The following is a 24,298-nucleotide window of genomic DNA, read 5'->3' on the forward strand; positions in this document are numbered from 1 at the left end:
TTTTCTATAATTTTACCATTCTTTCACCCATTGGCTAAATGGTTTCTTGAAGACTCTACAAGCTTAATTTTTATGAAAATAATTAAAAGCGAAACATAGGGAAAAGAGTCACTGAATAATTGAGGATCTATAGTCAAAAGAGAATCCAATATAGTGGGGCCACCAGTATCACAATTGCTTGAAGGCTTTTTCGAACTGGCAGATTCTCATTTTATGGATAAGTGTTGAATAGAAATTATTATGTAATTGTGAGAAGCAAAGAATCCATTATCAGCTATCTCAATAGCTTCTTGCATTATTATGTAGGTGATGGATGCTTAAATAGGGGAATAGAAATTCAACAAATGTTAGATGAACTGGCAGACTCTCTGAAAAACATTAAAGCTATGGTGATGGAAAACTGGTGCAAGCCAGTGGTTGATCACCTTTGTAGGGGGTCAGCTGAATCAAAATTGGAAATGGCAAAAGCTCTTGCAAAATTTGATCTTGATGATAGCTGTAGAGAGTCATTAATAGAGGCTTTAGTTGACATCCTAAAATCGAGGCAACTTGAATCAAAGCTTGCATCTCTTAAAGCTTTGGAAAACCTTTCATGCCAATCTAAAGCATGAAACCCGTAGTTGGGGAATCCACCATGAAGCTAGCCAATGGCTACAAGATCACAGCTTAAAATAGAGGTGTATAGCAGTGAAAAGAAAACTCCCAAACCAATAAACAAAACATCCATGCAAGGCATGTAAGGTGGGAGTCGCTGAGGAAAATTATATGTTATGAATTCTAATCACATTGAAGATGATGTGCTGAACAATGAAAAAGAGGAGATATAATAGAGATAGAACCTTACTATTCCGGCAGAGGTTGCACTGAAGCTACCAAATGTGGCACGTAATCTTCAAACCCTTCCTCTGCATGTAATGGTGCCACAAAATGCAGTATCTGACCAACATTAACCGCATAGCCTTTCTTCCGATTGTGCAAGATAAAATTAGGGCACGACAAAGACTTTTTTTTAATTTTGGGAAAGTGTAAGTTCATGTTGGTCAAAATTTTGACCAACACGGGCTTCTAGTTAAAAAAATTATATACATTGCCTACATAAAACAACAAATTTGACTCCATTTTTTTAGATGGTCAAAAATTTTGGTCTAAAAATGGGGTCAAATGTACTAGTGTTAATTTGTAGGATTAGAAACATGGGCATGGAATTATGTAGAAAAAAGATTCAAACTTGTATAATTTTGTGTTTGGGAATTGATTTTAGTTTTTCATCTTTAGGCCACATGGTTGTGTTTCTTTCAAGCATCTAGTGCTTGTGAGCAACCAATTTTTGTATAACACATGTTCCAAGGTCTTCATGTTGGCTTGGAAGAGGCTTGTCCTTCTGGGGACTGCTTTAGAACTATAAGCTTATCATGCAATCAAGTTCTGTTTGCTTGATGTATCATTCTTTTGTCTTTCTAAAAATATTGTAGTAGTTTCTTTCCTCTTCCAAGAAGAAAACATATAGTAGAGTGTAGAGTTTTCTATTTCTATATAGATGTATTATGTTACAACATCCTGGTGTGCCTAGTGGTCTACTAGTATGTGAGCTACCTAACTCTTGTAGTAGAGCTAGGTGTAGGCACCACCAAACATAGTAGACCCTAATATGACATTTTTACTATCCATGATAACTTCAATTGGTATATATATTTAGATAATTCCTCAGAATATTAAGGATTTTGGATCATATTTCATGATATTTAGAATATATTTCAATATCTTTTGGATTATATTTCATGATACTTTTGATATCTTGAATTATATTTTAGGATATTCTGTATCATACTCCATCAGATCAAGATAAGAAAGATGAATTTATATTGTTCATTTCAAAATAGTTCTGAGAAAAAAAAAATTCATTGTAGGACTTTTGGAAAAAGAACACTAAGTAGTTTGAGAAGATGATATATATGTTCTTCTACCGTTTGAATGGACTTATTGATTCTTCTCTTTTCCTTCTTGGTATTGCTAATCGTTATGACTCTTGGAGGCAAAATAAAGTGTATGATTGATGCACATATGTATGTTTTCTTGTACTACAAGGATGGGTTTATCAACAATGGGCAATCCTCATGCGTACCACTAGGGTTCAAGTTTCATCCAATGAATGAAGAACTTTTACACTATTATTTGAAGAAAAATGTGTCCTATGAGATCATTGACCTTGATGTTGATCTTAACGAGCTTGAACCTTGGGACCTCCATGGTATGGATTGATTTCTTCTTAATAGAATTTTCTTTAAGACTTGTTATCTTTGTGACATTTTTCCCTAGTTGTTATTTTGAAATGAACTAGAGAGATGCAAGATAGGTTCTTCTCCACAAAATGAGTGGTACTTTTTTAGTCATAAACATAAGAAGTACCCAACAGGCACCTGCACAAATAGAGCAACAACTATAGGGGTTTGGAAGGCAACTATCCATGATAAGGACATTTATATGAACTTCAAGAGGATTGGAATTAGAAAGACCTTAGTCTTCTACACTAGGAGAGCCCCTCATGGCTAGAAAGTAGAATGGATTATGCATGAATATCACCTTGAAGATAATGAGAATACCCAAATAAATGTACGTTCTACTATTCTCTTCCCTTCATCTATGAAGCTTCTCTAGCTACATACTAAAAAAGATATCATTTTCTGAACTAGCTTAGCATAGTATGATCTACACTCGGTTATCACTTCAATCAACACTTTTCTTATGATTATTGATTCACATTAGCACAAAATTTATGAGGAAGAATTTACACTATGTCTTCTAGATAAGCTCGTCACTGTTCATATTTTCTCATAATGTATTGAAACTAAGCAACACTATGATCCAGCTATTGTGACACCTCTCTCAGGCAGCCGACAAAAATTAATCTATTAAGTTATAACTATTTTTTTCCTTAAAATTTTATACAATGCTATGGTACACAATGCAGAAGCAATATGAAACATATACATTAAGCAATGCAAATATAGTTTTGATTACTAAAAGCTTCCTTACTGTTCTGGCGGAGGTTGCACTGAAGTTGTCAAATGCTATTGGCACTGGCAGTAAAATTATATTGGCATGTAATCTTCAAACCCTTCCTTTGCTGGCACCACAAAATGTAGTAAACGATAAATATTAACTGCACATCCACAGCCTTTCTTCTGATCGCACAACAAGATTGAAATTAGGGCACGACAAAGAGCTTTTTTTTGGATTTTGACATAGTGTAAGTTCGTGTTGGGCGAAATTTTGACCAACACAGGCTTCTAGTTAAAAAAAAATTATATATGTTGCCTTGCAAATGACTAATTTGACCTCATTCTATTAGATGGTCAAAAATTTTGGTCTAAAAATGGGATCAAATGTATTAGTGTTTTAGAGATCATCTACACTGACCAATATGGGACTTGTACACAATTGTGCTTGAAGAGTTGTTTGGTCAAGGATCTTAGTGAGATCCTCTGTAGTTAATGGATTGATTTTTTGACATGAGTTGTCAACAAAATCCTTAATCTTTATGATTTTTGCAAGTGTGGTAGTAGAGTGAGGAGGACTAGGAGGTGAAAGTTGTGTGTCTTGCACACTTTGCTTCTCATCAATACCCCTGTCTTCATCTTTTCCTTCCTCCTCTCTTTCTTCCTTGTTTTCCTCTTCTTCAATGTTTTTCTCTACTTCTGTATTCTCTTCTCTCCTCTTCCTTCTTTCCTCTAGTTTAGCAACAGCTTCTTCTTTGTACTCCTCTTCAAGGACATCTTCAATTTTCTTATATAAATTCTTCCACACTCTTTTGGTTCTCTATACAACTTCTTCAATTTTGTGTTGGAGAATGAAGAACACCCTATACTTAGGTGTAAACATAGTATGATGCCTTTTAACTACTTGAATTACCTATTCCTTTGTCAAATCAGGTAGTATGCTTGCTAGGTTTGATTCCCTCATCTCCTTCTCCATTTTCAAATAGAAATGCCATCTATCTTCTACAATTTTAGACAATTCCTTTGGCAATTGTCCATCTAGTTCAAGAGGTGTGCACTTGAACTGTGCCATTTATGCACAGACTAATTGTTCTATGCTATTCTATTCCTCTTTACTAAACTTATTGAAATCAATCTTTTTTATTTCACTTAAGTCTCCATTCCTAATATTTTCACATAGTGTATTGACTGAAGACTTAGGAGGATGACTTACTTTTTTAGATTGATCTTCTTCATTAGTATCAGGTTGAGAGACATATCTTTTCCTTTTCCTTGGCTCTTCCTGTGCCTTCTTGACTTTCTTCTTCTTCTTTGTAGCTTCCTCTTTGGCCTTTTGTGTAGAGGCCCTTGTTGTAGCTCTGGTTGTTTGCTTCTTGGATATTGGTGTGGTAGTTTTCTTTGGTGAAGGCTGAGAAGCAGGATGTGTCTTTTCCTTCCTTTTGATGACTCTACCTTTAGTGGTTGCTTCCTTGGTTTCTTCTTCCTCAACACTGTCATCTTTGTCTTTACCTTGATCTTGTGACAATTCAAGTGGCCCTTGTTCTGGCTCATCCTCATCTTTCTCATCATCACCTTCTTCTTCTCCTTCACTAATATCCTCTGCTTCGTTGGCTGCACTTGATTCTCCAACACCAAACTTCTTCTTTATTTTCTTTACTAATGTTTCCTTTTTCTTTACTACTATGGTTTTCTTGAGTTCAATAACCACTCTTGATTTGACAGTGTCATATGTCCCAAATGCCTTGGTAGATTTGTCCATTTCCTTTCCAAGTAATGTTGTGATGGTTGTAGAAGCTTTGTCAACATAAAGCTCATATCCCAATGGTCTAAGCCATCTTGCTCTTGGAACGATTGCTTGAATGTAAGTATAATCAATGTCAACCAAAAAGCATATGGCATTTACATGCTTTTCCAGCAATGAAACTAGTATCCTCATTCTTTTCTTCATTGCATTCTTGAAATCATCAAAATAGATAGACATTTGATCATCAAAGCTATCTCCCATTTGAGCAATAAACTCATTTATTTGATCAACAGTGGTTTTATTCTGACTCCACTTGACTTTTCCAAATGAAAGGAATTCCTTCATCATATAGAAGAACATACAGACTAGCATTGACTCAAATTTTCATTGTGCTCCTTGAGACTTTCTAATAGCTCCAAGATTTTCATTAATCTATTGCAACATGAACTCTGCAAGATCATAGGTGTGGTCTTTCTTTACAAGCTTATATGCCACATCCACTGCTATGCAGGGTACACTATTCAACCTACTGGATCAATAAAATTTGTCTGATATGATCCTTATAGCAAAGTATAATAGGGGGTCTTTTACTGTGTCAATTTTTATTCCCCTGTTATTACATTTTGCACCTATGTTCTTCTCTATTGTTTCCTTCTTTTCACTTCTCAATGTCTTCGGCTGATCTAGTGTTGGAAATTCTATAACCCTATGAACCATCTTCTTGGTAATCTTGGCTGCTCCTTGCTCTAGCCAAAATGATCCATCATGGACTCTACTAAGTATTATGCATATCCACTCAATTTTGAATACGATTGGAAAAATTAGGGCTTTGGTTAAACCCTTCTTCTCTATGATAGAAACCTAATCTTTCAATATACCATTATCATAGAGTTTGTCAAAGGAATTACATATTTCCAAGTCTCCTATGGCTCCTATTTTGTAGTTATAACACTTTCGCACATCTTGAACCATAACAAATTTTTTAGGGATGGCAGATAGTGTTGGCATTATGATACATTTTTGTCATTAGTTACAACACTTATTGGATTCTGAATGCTTACCGAGCTCTCACCGGACATTCCTTTGTAAGCCAAGCCTTACCTAGTTCTCAGTATTTACCTAGTGATCAAGGTGAACAAAGAATTCAATGTTTACCGAGTGATCGAGGTGAACAAAGCAGCCAGTGTTTACCGAGTGTTTGAGGTAAAGAAAGGAATTAGTTTTGACTGAGTGAAGATGTACTTAGTATTGACCGAGAACTTCCTGATAACTGAGCTCCTGAGGTTATCAAGGAAATTAATTTTACCGAGCTCAGATGGTTATCAAGGAAACTAACTATCACTGAGTCACAAGGTTCTATCGAGTGTTTCCTTTGATCACCGAGCTACAGTTTAGATAGAAGTTTTCACCGAGTGACATCTCTTCTATCGAGTCTCCAGTGGTTACTGAGTTCAGAACTACTCGAAGTGTTTAGTATGGACCATGCCTTCACTTCTACCAAGTGCATGATGATGCCGAGTAACACAGTGGATGCCGAGTATCAGAAGGACACCGAGTCAGTTCAGTGAACTCGAGTTTTTACCTTGGGCCAACTTTGTATAGAGATTTGCACTTGTTGTTTTGGCTGACCTTGCATGTATTGTTTATTTGGATGGTATATATATGCAATGTATTGTATCATTCAAATGTAATGGTAATGAATGAAAATGTGAAAGTGTGAAAAAAATACATGTGTACGAAAGTATGTGTGCTGAGTTGTGAAGGTATTCAGCAAGGTCAAGTTTTGGAGCAGAAAAGTTTTATCTATCACATCAAGGTGAATCAGAGCATAGCGGATCTTATCAGTAATCAGTTGTAATCAGATCCACTGTTTCATTCTAATAGGTGAATCAATTTTTGTAAATCCTTTAACAAGGTAGACTTAACAGTCTTTTGTAAATCTCCTAACAGAGTGCATACTTTATTGTATGTTTGTAAATCCTCTAACAAGGTGGATCTAGCAATCCTTTGTGCTCCTAATAGGGCAGATCACCAGAAGTGGTCATTGTAAGCCTTAACCGGCCAACTTCATACTGCAGTAACGAAGCTTTGTGGGTTTCATCCCCACCCCAGTTTTACTTTCTATTTGGAAGGTTTCTGGGTCATCAAATCTATGTGTTCAAGTGTTGCAAATGATTTTGTTTCATGCTTACAGTAGGTTACTTGGATGAATGGTGAATATATTAGTATGCAGTTTTATTGTTAGAAATTATAAAAGTTACTGATTCACCCCTCCCCTCTCAGTAACTTGTCATATCTTGAATATTTCCAACAATTGGTATCAGAGCAATAAGGTTCTCAAGATAAAAGTTTCATAGCTTGAGCAAAGATCAAGGACAATGGAGATATTCATACTTGACAAATCTATTGAGAATGAAAAGCTAGATCTGAAAATGGCCATGGCTCAACTCAATGAAGCAAAAGAGAATCTTTCACAATCCTTGAAAAGAAGAAAAGAACTTGCAAGGCAAATGAATGACCATCAGTATGTTGAAGAAAAGATTGAAGATCTCTCACCATCAAGTAGTTCAGATGAAGCTGACAAAGCAATCAAAGAACTTTTAGAAAAGAATGGATCTCTATAGGAAGAAGTAAGAAAGCTCAAAAGGGAACAAGAAATCCAGTCCATCAGGCTATATGAAATCTTGGAGCAAAGGAACAAGGTAGCTGAAGACTTAGAGGTAAGGAATAATCAATCCTCTCAGCTTGAAAATCTTGTAACTCAATTATCTAATGCAAATGAAGAAATTATGAATCTAAGATCTGAGAATGAGAATTTGAGAAATGACTTAATTACTGAAAGGCAAATCAATGCAAGCTTACAAAGTGATCTAATCTCTGAAAAACAAGTCAATGAGAGAATGGTAAAATCTCAAAAGGACATGGATCAATTGAATCTGCAAAATGAAGAAAACTTTCATAAACAAAATGGTAAAGCAGGCCTTGGATACAAGGAAGAAGGTGAATCCTCCAAACAGGGTACTCAAAAGAATCAAAGACCTACTTGAAGCCACTGTGGTAAGTTAGGTCATACATCTAACAGATGTTGGAGCAATGGAAAAGGCAAATTTAATGGAAAGTGTTACAATTGCAATCAGCATGGACACAAAGCCAATGAATGCAAAGAGAAACCAAAATTTGAAGGTAAATGTCACAAATGCCAAAAGCAAGGTCATAAGGCATCACAATGCAAATCCAAATCATTTAATCTAGCTGAACAACTTATCAAAGCAATATTTGGTTGGGACTACAACACTTGGTGCAGATGTCATTATTGTGGAGAATATGGTCATACTCGCATAAACTGTACAAGGCATCACCTAAGAAAAAGGGATACCACTGTAAGATGTTATACATGTATAGAACTTGGTCATATATCTAAAAACTGCATGAACATAAAGAAAGTCGAGGATGAGAAGAAAATCAAAGTAGACAATATTCAGAAGCAAATGAAGCAGCAATGGATTCCTAAGTCTACCGAGCCAGATAATTCAAGTGATGGAATGGTCACTCAAGAAGTGAGTGACTCTACCATTTCCAATTAAGACTCATCAGGATAAGACCAGGACTATATCTACAAAGCAATATCCTAAGTAGTCCTAGAATGAAAATATGATCAAATCAGTATTTCAGATACATCAGGATCATGGTCGGTACATGACCTTACCGAGCTCATTCGGGTGCAATAAGGCTTCTTTCACCAAGTTGCACTTACCAAGCATGGTTGGTTCTTCTCTTACTGAGTTAAGGTCGGTTTAACCTATTTTCTTTTGGTCATCGAGTTGTAAAGTTTAAGCCAAGCTACTGGATGACAGTCTGTCGATCGCAGCTACCTCTGTACTGAACATTAATGGCAAATTTTTTATCAAAAGGGCAGATTTCGACCTCATTTTTCACCGCGAATTCAAGATTTACACAGAAAAAAAAAAGGCTTTCAAGCAAGTTCAAGCGATTTGAAGAGATTTTCCAGCGAAGTATTCTTACGAAACCTTTTCACTCATCGAGCAGCAATGGCATCCGCAAGCACCACCAGCAGCAAGGCGAAGAAGGGTTCCGAAATGCTTGTGAAGGGAACGGAATGGAAGGCACCTACATTCAAGCTCGTACCTGCCATCGCTGAATCGCTCGATCCCAATGGAGCTCAATCACAGATTCCACCCAAGGTACTCCTCGTGAATGACATTCGCACTCATTTTAAGTGTGCTATTCAAGAAATAGGGACATTGGACATGGATAATGCCCTAGCAGAGTTATGTGTAAATGGTTCTCTCAAAATTGAGCACAAGCATTTGGAAACTAAAGGTTTGACTCACATCGCGCATATGCCTAGAAACTTCCAAACCAAATGGATTAGGTATATATTGAGTCGAGTTCATAATGGTCAGTTGTGGTTGGAACAACCCATTTTGATAACCAAGAAGATGATTCACAAAATCACGGGTCTCCCGATGCTCAGCAAAGCCAAAACCACCAAAACCCTAGGATGGGATGAGTTACAGAGGCAAACCCTAGCCGAGTGGGATGGTAGAGGTTTGAAGGTTAACACTATAATAGATCTGGAACTAAGATTTGGCATACATATTATTGCATATAAGTTATATAGTTCCAGCAGGTTAAATAGTGTACCGTGTGAAGCTGTGGATTTGGCCCTGAAAATTGTAAAGAAGAATCTTGAGTTTGATCTGTCAGAAGTAATGTTGAAGCAGTTAAACAAGAACATGGATAGTATAAGGACATCAAAGAATAACCCCTATAAATTTGGATCTCTGTTAATATGTTTACTATTTTATGTACAAAAATTCTTTCCATCAAAGGGAACCGTAGAATGGAGAAAAGATGTCCCAATTTTGTATCAGATTAATGAGTTTATAGCAGAGATGGGAGAAAATTTTGATAGTATCATGGATAACTATTTTGAAGACTTTAAGGAGAGGATGAATAATCGATTCAGAATTCCTCCTAGGCTTGTTGAAGAATATAAAGATGACGTATGTTTTATTGTTGACTGTGACAAGGTGTACATATATGCAGTTAGACCCCGAGTTGCATGGGTGAAACCTCTTCCATATGAGGTAAATATTGATGAAATAAGGGATATCATTGAAGCATTGGTAAATGAGCCAGTAGACCCAAGGCAACAGATTTTTGGTACCTATGATGAAGCAAAGGCCAGAATTGAACTGGAAATCAAAATTCCACAGGCCATCAGCAAAGGTAAGAGGAAAGTGGCCAAACTGAAAACTGCAATGGGTCCTCTTATGCTCACCGAGGGAAAAGATGAAGATAAAGAAAGTGAAGAAGAAGAAGAAGGAGAAGAAGAATCAGAAGAAGAGCAACCGGCAAAGAAGAAAGGCAAGGTAATCATTACCAAGCCCAAGAAGCAGCCTATTGCAGTATTTACTCGGAGGACAAGAAAAGGTATTTAGGAACCTGTATTGGTCAAGCCTGCACCTACATTCGAGAAAAGGCTCAAATCATTGGAAGAAGGAGCTGGCATCACAAATTTCAAGGCATTGAAATTTGAGACAAGGACTGATGCAGAGAAAATGCAGATTGAGGAACTGGTACTTAACAAAATGGGAAAATGGAAATACTCCCCAGACCAGATTGCTCCTCATATTTCTAAAGAACTACTGGAGAGAGTACAGTCAAGATGGGAGTTAGCCACCAAGATGGTAAAAGATATATATGAGCAATCCCTGAAGAATCTTCAGCCTAGTCTCACTGGAGCAGAGGTAAAATCTGAATTGAAAACCTATGAAGGTAAAATGATGATCAGATTCCACACTTGTTTGATTTTGATCAAAGATATAGAGCATGTTGTAAATGATGCTACAAACATGTGGAAAAACATCTATCATCTACATAAGCCCAATGTAGACCTAGTAGAAATAAAGGATGATGACAGTAGCAACAGCAGTGATGAATCAGATAGTGATCCATCCATCACAGTTACACCAGGAGAGTTGCATGCAATGATGGAAAAGAAAGAGGAAGAAGACAAAGAGGAAGAAGCTGAAGAGGAAGATAAGGAGGATGATTCAGTAAAAATTGCAGCAGCAGTTATTGCATCCCTTCCTCACTCCCCAGCTAAACCTGTGACATCATCAAGGTTGGAGTCAGCTTCAGCAGGTTCATCTACACCAGATTTACCATCTACACCTGCCATATCTCAGCTCCAGGTATCATCAGTGGAAGTGACTACCACTTCGTCTACCGAGCTGCACCCCTCTTCATCTACCGAGTTGGCCTCCTCGACTCCATTATCATCAGTTGGTATTGCTGTGAGTTCTCCAATTTTGACTACTCCAATTTGTTCTACAATTTTGTCGCCATCTACTTCAGGCACAGTGAGCTTAGATACTATATTACCGAGTGTATCACCATTTTTGGCCAGTACTCAAATTTTTGACCCTGTACATACTCCTATTGGCACTCAACCCTCAAGCATCCCAGTTTTTACTGCTAGTCCTTCTGTCTCTACTGTTGTGTCTATTCCAAAGGTCAAACCAGTCATCTCAGAAGTCAAACAAAAGCAACCATTAAGACTTACGATCACTGGAAAGGAAATTCCTGAAGACATTGACTTGGACACAGAGATAGTAATTCCAAAGATTGACGTTGATAATGCTACCATTGAAGAAATGATGTATGCTAGTCAACTTATTGAGAAAAAGGCTACTCAAATGCAGTTAAGATCAGAAAGGGATAAGGAATACAAGATAATTGAGGATGCCCAGAACATAATTACTGAGGCTATAGGTGTTGATGTTGATACTTCTCAACACATTTTGATTCAATTGGAAGAGGCAGTTAATAAATTCAATAAAGATGCCTCCAGACAAGAAAAGTTGATTGAGCGTGCAGCAAAGAAATTTGATAATAAGGTGTTGGGGCACATTGCCCAGAACATTGCAATAAATTAGGTTGCATTAACCTCAGTTTTGGCAGATATGGAAAATTCTTTTAATAATGTAACATCTCTTTTTGCTAAGCTTTGTGATGTTACCGAGTACACTAAGGGAATAAGAGAGAAACTAAATAAAATTGATGAGGATCTGAAGGTGAGCGCACAGAACTTGAAGCTAGACCTCAGTTCAAGCTCATCTCATCACCTCAGGATCAAATTTTTGTCAGAGAAGCAGGCAGAGCTGTTGAGAGAAGAGGCAAGGATCCAATCTACATTGATAGATATCCAAAATATGATCCTTCCCATCATGGATTCAATGCAGAAGCACATTGCACATTCAAAGACATTAATCCATGATAATAACCTCTCCATTGCAGACCATGTGATTGAACTTTCGGCTGAAGTTCAAGTAGCTCTTTCCACCTGCAAAATTTTGCAAGAGAATTGGGATAAGACTCTCCAGCTTATTCTTTAGGTACATTTAGAGTTCATCTCTCATTTTGGTGTTTCTATATAAGTATATATATTCTCTTATTCTTTGGCATTATTGTCAAAAAGGGGGAGATTATTGTTGGATATGTATACTATGGGTGAATAAGTGTTTTCGAAAGTACAAAGGAAGAGATATACAGCTCATGTAAATACTGTATGTACATTCTATGGGGGAGTTGTATATAAAGAAGCTATGTATATTCAGAATCAGTCATTAGCATGTCAGATAAATTTTGTCTCATAAGTGTTTTTGTCACTAATGCCAAAGGGGGAGATTGTTGGCATTATGATACATTTTTGTCATTAGTTACAACACTTACTGGATTCTGAATGCTTACCGAGCTCTCACCGGACATTCCTTTGTAAGCCAAGCTTTACCTAGTTCTCAGTGTTTACCGAGTGATCAAGGTGAACAAAGAAGTCAGTGTTTACCGAGTGATCGAGGTGAACAAAGGAGCCTGTGTTTACTGAGTGTTCGAGGTAAAGAAAGGAATCAGTTTTGACCAAGTGAAGATGTACTTAGTATTGACCGAGAACTTTGTGATAACCGAGCTCCTGAGGTTATCAAGGAAATTAATTTTACAGAGCTCAGACGGTTATCAAGGAAATTAACTATCACTGAGTCACAAGGTTCTATCAAGTGTTTCCTTTGATCACCGAGCTACAATTCAGATAGAAGTGTTCACCGAGTGACATCTCTTCTACCGAGTCTCCAGTGGTTACCGAGTTCAGAACTACTCGAAGTGTTTAGTATGGACCGTGCCTTCACTTCTACCGAGTGCATGACGATGCCGAGTAACGCAGTGGACGCCGAGTATCAGAAGGACATCGAGTCAGTTCAGTGAACCTAAGTTTTTACCTTAGGCCAACTTTGTATAGAGATTTGCACTTGTTTTTTTGGCTGACCTTGCATGTATTGTTTATTTGGATGGTATATATATGCAATGTATTGTATCATTCAAATGTAATGGTAATGAATGAAAATGTGAAAGTGTGAAAGAAATACATGTGTACGAAAGTATGTGTGCTGAGTTGTGAAGGTATTCAGCAAGGTCAAGTTTTGGAGCAGAAAAGTTTTATCTATCACATCAAGGTGAATCAGAGCATAGCGGATCTTATCAGCAATCAGGTGTAATCAGATCCACTATTTCATTCTAATAGGTGAATCAGTTTTTGTAAATCCTTTAACAAGGTAGACTTAACAGTCTTTTGTAAATCTCCTAACAGAGTGCATACTTTATTGTATGTTTGTAAATCCTCTAACAAGGTGGATCTAGCAATCCTTTGTGCTCCTAATAGGGTAGATCACCAGAAGTGGTCATTGTAAGCCTTAACCGGCCAACTTCATACTGTAGTAACGAAGCTTTGTGGGTTTCATCCCCACCCCAGTTTTACTTTCTATTTCGAAGGTTTTTGGTTCATCAAATCTGTGTGTTCAAGTGTTGCAAATGATTTTGTTTCATGCTTACAGTAGGTTACTTGGATGAATGGTGAATATATCAGTATGCAGTTTTATTGTTAGAAATTATAAAAGTTACTGATTCACGCCTCCCCTCTCAGTAACTTGTCATATCTTGAATATTTCCAACAGATAGGGCACCAATAGAACCATTTTTATATGCCACTTCTGGTATGAGCCTAAACTCAAGTTGCTTAACCTTGTTGCTGATGAGTTGAATCTCATGCCTCTCTTTCCCTTGGGTCGACTTTGAACTAGATGCCATTTTTAACTAAACTAGAGTTTGACAATTAAAGAAAACTTCACAAACTATAAAACCTAGCACCTAAAGGAAATACCTGGTTAAATGCTTAGATAGCTTAGGTAGATGCTGAATCACTACAAATCACTGGTTGAAAGCTTGAAAATCACTCAGTCATGGTCCTAGTAATCGCTCTTCATTTGAATGGCTAAAAAATGAATCAATTTTGACCTTTAAGCGACTCAAAAACCTTGCATTTAATGCATTTTTGTACCTTTACCTATCACTTAGCCTCCAAAGGTTTTTCAACTCAGCATCCACTAGACAACTATTCTCACTCAGCATCTACTAACTTTATTAATAACTCGGCCACCACTACAATTTCACTCGGCTTCCACTTGACTTCTTAACTCGGCATCCAAAGTAGTTTCACTTGACATCTAAAGACAGCTCGACATTATCATTCAAATTTTTGTCTTAGCATCTTGTCTCATGCAGATTTATACTTTGCAGTGCTTCTTCATGGTTTAGGGCTGATTTATGATACTTATATGTATCAGCCCCGTAGGCTCATCTTGTGATTAATTAGATGAGAAATGATCACTTGACCTTGTGGGTGAAGTGACCCTTCCATTGGATGTACTTGATCCATCATTTTTTTACCATGTCTTCTTCATGTATATTTTGATGTGTTCCACATCAATCTTTTCTTTGCCCTTATTTACTTCAGTCTTGGGTGCCTTGGCCTTTGTTGGACAATTCTTGATGACATGTCCAATTTTCAAGCAATTGAAGCAAGTAGTTTGGTTCAAAAATCTTTTATAGTTTCCCTTGAAATGTGTTCTTATGCAGTTCTGGGGTATATGTCCATACTCTTAACAATAGTGACAACTTTGCCTTGTATTGTAGTCCCAATTGTAATGGTGTTCATAGTTGTCCCTTCTTGCATGTTTATTGGGTGTCCACATAGGCTTTGATCTACATTGAAAGGCTTTATGTCCATACTTCTTGAAATTATGGAAATGTCCATCAAATCTCTATGTCCTTGTGATTTTAGATCTGCAGTCTTGTGTCATATGTCGTTGCATGTTGCAGTTTTGACAATAACCCTTGCTTTTGGGTGTGTTAGGCTGATTGATCCTTCTACTCCTACAAACATTAGTAGTATGCCCCTTTTTATTATAGTAATAAAAAGTGGGTTTAGAATCCTTACCCTTTTTACTTCTATTCTCAACACTCTTTGATGATTCCCCAACTTCAGTGCTGTTGTATCCAAGTCCTAACATATCATGGGCTGATCTTAGGGATTTTAGCAACTGTTGAAAGTACTTGATGGCTTCTCTTGGCTTGTTGAGATTTTTTGTTATTTTTTTTTCTCTGTTCAATTCATTCTATAGTTTTTCATTCTACATCTTGAAAGTAGAGATCTCAATATCTTTCATATTGAGTTCATGATGAAGGTTCATCATTTGGGCAAGTGCATCCATCTGCATGTTTGAGATCCTTGTTAATTTGGTACATTTTTCTTCAAGTCTATTTGCAAGATTTCTTTTGTCATCTTCCATAAAGAATCTATCCTCAACTACTCTTTTCTTTTGTTCAATGACTTCACAAAACATCATGGCCTGTGATTTATGCTCTATCTTAAGAGTTCTTATCTCTTCTGCTTGAGCTCTATTTTTCTCCATCAGTTCTGCTATGCTACATCAAATTTTTTAGAATCTCTTTTGGCAAATACTTGTGTGGTGTCAATATCCTTGTAGTGAATATCATTTTTGGCTATAGCTATTTCCTTCCTTCTTTTTAAGGATTTTCTTAATTCCTCTCTAGCTTCCTCTACCTTGTGTAGAGCGAGATGCACATCTATCAGCTGGTTCTCAATGATCTTCCCAAGTTTGAAGACTTCCATCTTCAGATCTTTAACTCCAAGTTGTTAGGCTTCTCCTTGAGATAACTTGGCTCATATACTAATTGTTGGAATATATTAATGGGAAGATATCTTCTAGGTGGGGGGGAGGGTGACTCAGAAGTACTAGCCTTTAAACCACTTTTAAACCCTTAATAACATATAACAAAAATTAACATGCATGCATATAAAAATTAAACAATCATGAGAAAAAAACATGTATCACCACATAACACTTGAGATTTTGGTGACCTAGAAACCCTCTAGGAATAAGAAGGTAAAATTGGGTTGGGGATGATACCCATGAAATTATTGCAGCAATTGATTTCAATCACTTCTGATGGTTTGCCTTGTTAATGGCCTACCCTGTTAAAGGCTACAACACACTATTAATATGTGACCTTGTTAAAGGATTTCTACACCTATTAGGTGTGTGCCTTGTTAGAGGACTTAAGAACATTCAACTTAGAATGCCACCCTATTAAAGGATTTAGATAAGGCTATTAAACCTACCTAGCTTAATAGGATTTCCACATTCCTAATACAATTATGAGAGAGTATTAGAATAATACACCTGAACTAATGCAATCTCTAATTCTAATATCAGGCTCTTGATATGCTCATCTATCAGTGATCTCTGCTAGATTTTATCTACTAATTGTGTTCCTTGTTCTATTCTGATCAACTAGATTTGTAAATGTTGTCCTCTCAACAAAATCTTTGACACCAATGCTCTGTAATGATCTCAATAAAAGGCTCTGCTTTCCCTTCTTCTTTCCAACTCTCATTAAATAACATTAGGACTCCCTTATAAATATTAGTAGATCATTATGCATCCTTCGATAAAAATTTCTTGCTCAAACCCTTGAAATTCACACATTAGTTGTATGTAATTCTATTTTTTTGATTGGCTACATGAGGATCACATAGGTGGATGGGAGGATTTGATCTTATCTCCTTATCCTATCATGAGTCATGCATAAACATTTTACATCTTGGTTTGTATTGGCACAAACTCTTATGCTAATCCTACATTGCTCAACACATGAAGTAATACTGATGCTCGACACCATCTATTTTGGATTGCTCGGCATCCATTTTTTTCTTGTGTTACTTGACTCCTATAGAATTTTTGCATTACTTGGCTCTTGTTAGTTCTCTTGCATTGTTCAACTTCTACTAATTCTTGAATCACTCGGCTCTTATTAACTTCACAATGTTTGGCACACACTGTTTTCTGATCTACTCAACACATGTTGAATTTTGTATAGCTCAACATATATTGTAATGTGTTCTGCTCGGCATCAACTATAGTTTGCTCGACACTATGTGTGACTCAGAACATAAAGAAATTCTAGCTCAACTTCCATTGTGTACTTGACATATATAATAAAAATGGTTAAGTGTGTTAACTCTCATTTGTCAATCTTATTTATTTGATCAACAGATTCAACTATCTTGAAGGTAACCAAACTTGACCCTAACTACATTTTTACTACCTTTTACACAAATTTAGTTCATCACCCTATTAAAAAACAAAGATGAACTTGAATACCTAAATGTGGTTGGAAATTGAGAATCTGGGACAAAACCTTGTATAACTCGAGTAGACGGCTTGTTGTGCAAAAGAAAACTCCAAAAATGAAAAGTTTGTTCTCTCCTAGTTTCAGTGATATATAATATTGCTATATTCACTTACCATAAATGCCCAAAATCTTAGTCTAAAAATCATGCTCCTATATTGGCTCTCATATCTAAATTTCATTTTTCAAAAATTTAAAAGTTCTAAAGTTAAAACTTTATCTTTTATCCCTTTTGAATTTTAAAAATTTTTCGCATGGATTTTTGAGAAAAATATTTTAAAATCACTTTTAAATCATCATTTTTCTATTTTCTGCCTTACCCATGAGTCTAAGTCAATTAAGTTTAAATTCTTTTTTTGCCACATGGCAACACACCATTGGTTAGCATATGCCATGTCATCTTCCACCTGGGTTCCACATGGCACCCTCTGACTAGTTGACTGGTGATGACCATATGTCATCTTCTCACTAGCTCTTGGACTGTCCCATTAGTACCACATATCCTTCCAACTGTCACCTGCCACCTCACCACTAATCTAGCCTACTGCCACATGTCAACTAGGCACATTCCACATCACAATTAGTAGTTTCTAGATGTGCATGTGGGTATGCACCTTTGCAATATGTGTTCCCCTCATGACATGTCAGTACCTTGAAATCTGCACTAGGCTAGAGGTCTCTAACATTTTTCATTATGTGATTTGTTTTGCTAGTACCACATGTCAATTTTTGATTGGTTATAATTCCATGCCATCGTTGATGCTAGCATCTTTTTTGGCCTATCTATTCAAAATTTCTTCCTTCCTTCACCTAGCCATGAGCCCCAGATGAGTTGTTTAAGGATTTAAAAGCCATGCCTCTTAAGACACATAAATTTATTACACTCATGTATTTAAAATAAAGAGACTAGATCTGCAAATGAGCAATGTGGGATATTTCATAAAAGCTCTATCTTTGCCCAAATTCCATCCTCTACACTATAACAACACTTTTTCCTCATGTTAGTGGATTTGTGCACATAATAGAAGTAGATCTCCTACCACTCTACATGGATCCATAGTCTACTTGCAAGTATGGAAATGTTATGGGGTACAATAAAGCACTATTTCATTTAATCAATAAAACATGATGCAGAGCCCTCCATTGGGAGTATTGGTGGTCATAGCAAGTCCTATGCAGTATAGATGTCGACGCACAGACCCTTGCAACATTATTGGTTTTCTCTTACCTTGATCATTGCCACACTAGTTCCTATCATGGAAGATCCTCCCTTAAAATGTAGTCAACAATTTGTAAATTTCTACTTCATACCAAGCATTTTGTCATCATCTAAAAAAAGATTTGAACCTCATATGATGCATGGTAAAGGTTTTTGCATTAGTGCATGCAGCTAGAAAGACGAAAATGACTTTCATTTGAAGATTCAAGGGGATGATGTCCATCTAGACCAAGTTCCTGCTTTCCTTATTCTATACAACTACATAAAAAACCTTCCTCCAAATCAAGACATCCCAAACTACCAATGATAGATGTGTTGATGCTACCATGGGTGATCTACCTCTTGTTGCCATGGATGGTAGAGGACATTCTTTGAATATGCACTATGGATTCCATGTATACTATTAATTCTCAAATTTTCACTTTGGGTATTAGTCAATTCATTCATCTCCATAAAATGGGTAGAAGAATTCAAAAGATTAAAGCCCGTATGAGCTCTGTTATTATTGATGGAAACTAGTTGAACATAGGCCATATTGTGGTGTCTCACATAAAAGAAATAGAATCATCAAGCAACTCATAGATATGAAAATTTACAAGACTAAGTCTACTATCCATCGATTCCAAACCAGTGGGGATAAAGCCAAAGATTGAAAAGTTGGTTAATTTGTTAGAGAACATCCTTAAAAGGTATTCATGGAAGACTACACTTTCCTCATTTGACTTAACACTCATTTGAAATTTATGAGTCATCATTATTATAGTTTCCTTTCCTTATGTATTTTCGAATGAATAACATGATTGGAATCACCTCTTGAGATGGTTAAATTCCACAATATGTATTCAATCTTTCAATAAGTCTCTTAATGCTTGACTTGTAGCCAATGGGAGCTTTAGAAGTCCTTGATTTCCTATTTCCTCTTATGCTATTTTTTAAAAACCTTTGAGCATCTTTAGTTGGCATGCACTTCTATCAATCTAATGGAATTAGTCAGGCCCAAAGTGGGTCCAACTAAAAATAAAATTGTTTTCAAACAACTAAACTATCAAATTAATACATTAGTCACCAAATACTAATTTGAAAAAAATTCAACAATTGGAAACAAATTTAAAACTCATTTTACATCTTTCTGTAATTTATCAACTTCATGCCAAGAGGTCCTTTGACTGGCCTTAAAAATTAACCAAAACATCTAACTAGGCTCTAAAATTATACACACTAATTCTCTATTCTACATTCTTGCACCATATCAAATCTTGTCTCATGAATAATTCTCATTCAAAAGATATTGACTGTCAAAGTTTCCTTCTCAGAATTACCTACAAGCAAACAAGTCAGAATACCATAAAATGCATTGGGATTTGGTATTGAAAATAGTGCAAACTAACACATAGGGAAAAAAAAACTAGGGCATTGATTCACTATCATGAGGAGATTATAAATATAGGATTTGGGCTCATGACAAATAACTAGCTGAATTTGGTGAGTGGTCAAAGTGGGTGTTGGTGTAAGTAAGTATTTACTTATTACACTTACTTAAGTTTACTTAGGTAAATGCATTATTTAATTATTTTGCATTATTTTACTTGTAAGACTCTTAGGAGTTTGTGCACTCTTATGAGTTGTCATCACAAGGGTCCACACCTATTTTAAGCACATGTTGTCTACAACACAGGAATCTTCTACACACATATGACACTTTGTCATTCTTATCCATTTATCTAGAATGTGGGATAAGGTTCTTAGTTTTCTTATCTCCTAGTTGTTTCTAGAGACATTATAGGTGCTTCCTAAGAGGCCTTTATATACAAGCACTCCTAGTGTACTCTTATCATGGCATATTGAACACATTGTCATTCTGATCATACTCTCTCTCTCCTTGGTCTATTGTGTGCTTGTGTTTGAGTTCTTAGTTCCTAGGTAAATTTTTCTCTTAGGCAAATTCTTACATGGTATCAAAGCTTGGAGACTTTCTCATCACATAGTCATTCAAGACCATGCTTGCTTCATCACCTCAGCTCAAATTTGGAGTACTGCAGAAATTGGGAGTGTCTAGAGCTAGATCTAACCTCGCCATTGCATTCAAAATGCTGAACTAGTGAAAATTGACTATAAACTTGGCTACCTTGGTCCAAATTCAACCATGAGGAAATTTTTTTTTGTGAATTAGAACCCGAAGGCCTCGATTTGTAGTTCAGGTATGGTCATTTTTTGCAGATTTAATTGATTAATTTTAGATCTGCAATTTTATTTTCCTCTACATTTTTTTTCCCATTAGTATTTTTGAAAGCCAATAGAGAAAAAAATATTTAGCAGACCCAGGCAGTGACACCCCAGATCTGCCATGTGGAGGGTATAATTATTTGGTCACAGGAGAAGTTATTTTTTATCTGCAGTGGCACTACATTTCCCGACTGCACATAGGGTCAGCTCAATTCAATACTAGTGATAACCCTCCTCAACCGACTGCTAGATTAAACATTCTAACCTCTACACTACTGCCCTCCTAGAATATTCCACTGGTGATAGTCCTATATTTCACCTCCATCGGCTGAAGCCCCTTGACACCAGTGGCCACTTTGCTAGGACTTCTGCAGGCTTCTCTATTTTAACAGCACACAAGGTGCACCCACAATACATGTGGGATTATACATTAAGGAATCTAGCAACTTTTATAATGATCGACAAACACAAAGCTTTTTTGATGAGGTTTTGAACACTCTGCGGTATAAACTATCGAAGGATATTTTCTACTCATAAATCTCCTTCTTGTGACAAACAAGGTTCTTTTCTCAGTGATCCTTTTCTGACCTTGCATTAAGGGTTCTGTCAAGAGGATATTCTATCGAGATTCTTCCCACAGACACTCCCCATAGGACACCCAATAATTAACACATGCATGTCTATCCACATTAGACCTACTGCTATTTTTTCCTCCCACCACATCTGTGGTCAAACCAAACCATGTGGACAAGTAGACATAGCCACACAATCTCCTTGACACATTAGCCAAAGAAGACATGTTAATAGGACTAGACTGCCACATCACTCATGGAACCTAGGTTGTACTACCACATCATCATCCATATGTTCAATATAGTACAAACATATTGAGTCAGCAACTAGTCATCTGCCACATCAGCAAGGGGCCAATTTTTTTACTGATGTCATCATATCATTGTGTTAAAATTGATGACTATCTAACAGTTGTAATAGGAAAATTTATAACTATAGTGACAATTTTTTTACTATCAAATTTAGACTCACAGTTTTCCTTCTAGACCCCTTTTTAGATTGCTTTTCAGTTTGGCAGCCTAATTTTGTGAGCCCATAACTTGGACATTCAGACTCTGATTCGGGTGCAATTTTTTTTTAATTGGGTATAATTTCCTAAATTTTATAGTTTTGGTGTTGTTTTCTAGTTTTGGTGCACAAAGTTTGTAGAAATTTCATTTTTTGGCAACTGTACCTGCATAATCTTGCATTTTGCAACTTCAAAAGCTCCATAGGGCACATCTGGTCACTTTTTCATGTTCTATTTTGTTTTAAAGTGCATTTTTTTTCTACTTTCTAGATCTTAAGTCAAATCAAGGGTTGTGCAGAAAAATTTCTCACTTTTAGAACTAGGCATTTTTCGGCATTGTAAAGCTTTGATTCTTTTTTAGAATTCTTGTAAAACTAAGCTACAGTGCTTAAGTAATAGATTTCAGCCTCGTAAGGTAGTTGTCAAAGTAAAATTAGAAAGTCCACTTTGTTTATTTTGACAAGTGGCCCATTGTAAATGCACTACTTATAAAGTGCCAACAACATCTTTTTGGGGGGGTCTTTTGATTGAGTTTAAAGGGGGGGTTCGGGGGGGGCGGGGGGGGGGGGGTGTACTATGTTTTTTTTGTGTCTCTCTATTGTGCTCTTTTATTTTTTCATCATGGGTTTTTAATGTCCTCCTCTAACTTCACACAACTATACTACATGGAACGATATTGATGGAGTAGATTAATGGAAAAAGGATTTAGTCTTTATGTAGAAGGTACAATTACCAAACATACTGATGCTAAAGAACTCATTCATTAGCAAAATCAAGACTGATAGGCTTTAGGAGGTCTCAAGATTTGTGTACATGGGGATCTTCTCTTCCACATTAAAAATTGTTCAGACTCTAAAGAATCTTGGGACAAACTTGAATAGTTGTATGGTAAGGTGGATGAAGAAAAGGGATTTCAGATTGAGGATGATCTACTTCTCTTAGATCCTAAGAATTTTGACACAACTTAGGATTACATCATCAAAGTCAATGAGTATGGGGCACTTCTTAAAGATTGTTGAAATCCCATGAAGGATGACAGGTTGATTCATCACATCCTGAAGAGGCTACCTTCTAAGATTGCTAATTTTGTTTCAAGTTTTAATACTTACAGGTTGACCATGGGATCTGCTTACCACAAGCCTTCCTTTGATGCATTTGTAGAGATTTTGATTGTTGAACAATCCCACTTGGTGGATTTTGGAATTCTCAAATCATCAAAGACCAAAGCCTTGGTGGCCAGTGATGATCACAAATCTAATCAAGGGGGGAAAAGAAATAATAAGAAGAAGCAGTGGAAGTAAAAATCACAATCTAAGACACAACAATCCTTCTCTCAACAAGGAAATTCTTTTTCAAACAAAAAGGGAAGTAATCAAAAGAAGGAAAAACTTTTTTGTGCATATTGCATAAAGAAAAATCATGATGAACATCATTGCAAGACAAAAAGAATCAATGAGTTAGAAAATATACTCAAGAAGAACAAGATTCAAGTGCCAGGTACTTCCAAGGATTCAACTCAAACCTCTTCAAAGGGTAAAGGTCAAGCACTTATGACAAACTCAAGTTCTTTTTTGAAATGGATACTTGACTTAGGTGCCTCTTATCATATGGGTTCTTCAAAGGAAAACTTTTCTTTATTGAAGCAGTCAAAGGTGCTACACATCTTTTTGGGAGATGATACTAAGATGGAAGTTGAAGGGAAAGGACATGTGGAAATTGAAAATGGGGAATTCAAATATGTTCTCTACATTCCAAATCTTAGCTCCAATCTCCTATCAGTTTACCAAATCACTCACCTTGGAGATGGTCACAAAGTTGAGTTCCTTCTAGATTTAGTAATGGTCTGAAGTCTCAAAGATGATTCATTGGTTGCAATGGAGAAAGTCAATGATGACAATATTCCTTATTAGTTCTCCCACTTTGTGCCTAAGAATCCTTCTCAAGCCTTGTTAACTCACTCGCATTCACAAATCAACTTATGGCATGAGCGGTTTGCTCAACCTGACTTTTGCTCTCTTCAACAACTTTTCTCTAAGCATATGGTCAAAGGTCTACCTAATATCAAAATTTTTAAGGGAGAGTGTTCATCTTGTTTAGTGGACATGAATCTCAAGGAGAAGTATGATAAAGGGAAACCTTCTTGAGCTCTAGTTGTTCTTCAACTATTTCACATGGTATTAGCAGGACCCTTTGTAGTGACTTCAGTCAGCCAGGGCCACTACATACTCACATTTGTTGATGACTTTTTGAGATTCACTTGGGTCTTCTTCCTTTATCATAAGAATGAATTGGTTCATAAGCTACAAGATTTCAAGACTCATGTTGAACACAAGTCGAGGAAAGCCATCAAAGTACTAAGGGTGGACAATGAGAAAAAATTTGTTAACAGAAGACTTAAGAACTTT

At 36.4% G+C, this 24,298-nt stretch overlaps 1 pseudogene; it reads right to left on the reverse strand.

Moving 5' to 3' along the window:
• Window positions 1–843: 843 nt before the first annotated feature.
• The window catches only part of LOC149570461 (chaperone protein ClpB1-like), a 153,079-nt pseudogene continuing 129,624 nt past the window's right edge, over window positions 844–24,298 (reverse strand).

Source organism: Cupressus sempervirens, chromosome 3 (assembly GCF_028749045.1).
Source record: "Cupressus sempervirens isolate cs-2001-9-10 chromosome 3, ASM2874904v1, whole genome shotgun sequence".
In the NCBI taxonomy this organism is placed as follows: domain Eukaryota; kingdom Viridiplantae; phylum Streptophyta; class Pinopsida; order Cupressales; family Cupressaceae; genus Cupressus; species Cupressus sempervirens.